This window comes from Hordeum vulgare, chromosome 4H (genome assembly GCF_904849725.1).
Source record: "Hordeum vulgare subsp. vulgare chromosome 4H, MorexV3_pseudomolecules_assembly, whole genome shotgun sequence".
NCBI lineage: Eukaryota > Viridiplantae > Streptophyta > Magnoliopsida > Poales > Poaceae > Hordeum > Hordeum vulgare.
In genome coordinates this window covers 34,184,308-34,185,769 of record NC_058521.1, presented here as the reverse complement: position 1 = coordinate 34,185,769, position 1,462 = coordinate 34,184,308, and positions in this window count along the sequence as shown.

Sequence of the window (1,462 nt, the reverse complement as noted above, 5' to 3'; positions counted from 1 at the left end):
GAACTATCCTGTGCATGATCTTGACCTAGCAGCTGTGGTACACGCTCTGATGACTTGGAGACACCTCTTGTTGGAACGTAAGGTTGAAGTTTTCACCGATCACAAGAGTCTCAAGTACATCTTCACTTAGCCAAACTTGAATCTTCGGCAAACACGTTGGGTGGAAATGCTCCAGGATTTTAATCCGAGTGTTGAGTATACGCCAGGCAAAGCTAATGTCGTGGCAGATGCTTTGAGCAGGAAGGCATACTGCAATAGTCTGATTCTGCAACCTCTCTAGCCTGATCTTTGTGAGTCTTTCAGGAAGCTCAACCTTCAGCTAGTACCTCAGGGATTTCTTGCAAACCCTCAGATCTCTCCTACCTTGGAAGATCCGGTCCGAGCAGCACATCTTCTTGAAGCTATGGTGAAGAAGGTCAAGATCGGCGTGGCAAAGAGTCTTCCCAAGTATAAGTGCTTCAATGTTGATGCCAGAGACACGTTGTTCTTTGAGGATCGCCTTGTCATCTCGAAAGGTGATCTCAGGAAGGTAATCATGGAGGAAGCTCATAACTCTCTGCTCTCTATTCATCCTGGAAGCTCCAAGATGTACCACGACTTGAAACAGACCTTCTGGTGGACTCGTATGAAACGTGAGATTGCTCAGTTCGTAAATGAATGTGATGTATGTCGAAGGGTCAAAGCAGAGCATCAACGTCCAGCAGGTCTTTTGCATCCATTGCCGATTCCCGAGTGGAAGTTCGATCACATTGAGATGGATTTCGTCACCGGGTTTCCCAAGTCCAAGAAGGGTAATGATGCCATCTTTGTCGTCATCGACAAGTTGAGTAAAGTGGCTCATTTTCTTCCAGTCAAGGAATCCATTTCAGCAGCTCAGTTGGCAGAGTTGTACACCTCCAGGATTGTGTCCTTGCATAGTATGCCTATGATGATCTCTTTGGATCGCGGAAGTATCTTCACTTCCAAGTTCTAGGACTCTTTTCAGTCTGCTATGGGCACGAAGATCCGCTTCAGCACAACATTCCATCCTCATACTAGTGGTCAAGTGGAGCGAGTGAATCAAGTTCTTGAGGATATGCTGAGAGCCTGTGTTATCTCTTTTGGCATGAAGTGGGAAGATTGTGTGCCTTTTGCGGAATTCTCGTATAACAACAGTTATCAAGCTAGTTCTGGCAAGGCTCCGTTTGAAATTCTCTATGGCAAGAAGTGTCGTACCCCGCTCAACTGGTCCGAGACCGGTGAGCGTCAGATCCTTGGAAATGATTTGATAGAAGAAGCTGAGGAGATGTGTCGGGTCATTCGCGACAACCTCAGAGCAGCTCAGTCCCGTCAGAAGAGATATTATGACAGCAAGCACCATGACATGTCTTATGAGCTTGATGACTTCGTCTATCTCAAGGTGTCGCCTATGAAGGGTATGCAGCAGCGCTTTGGCATCAAAGGCAAGCTTGCGCCTCGTTTC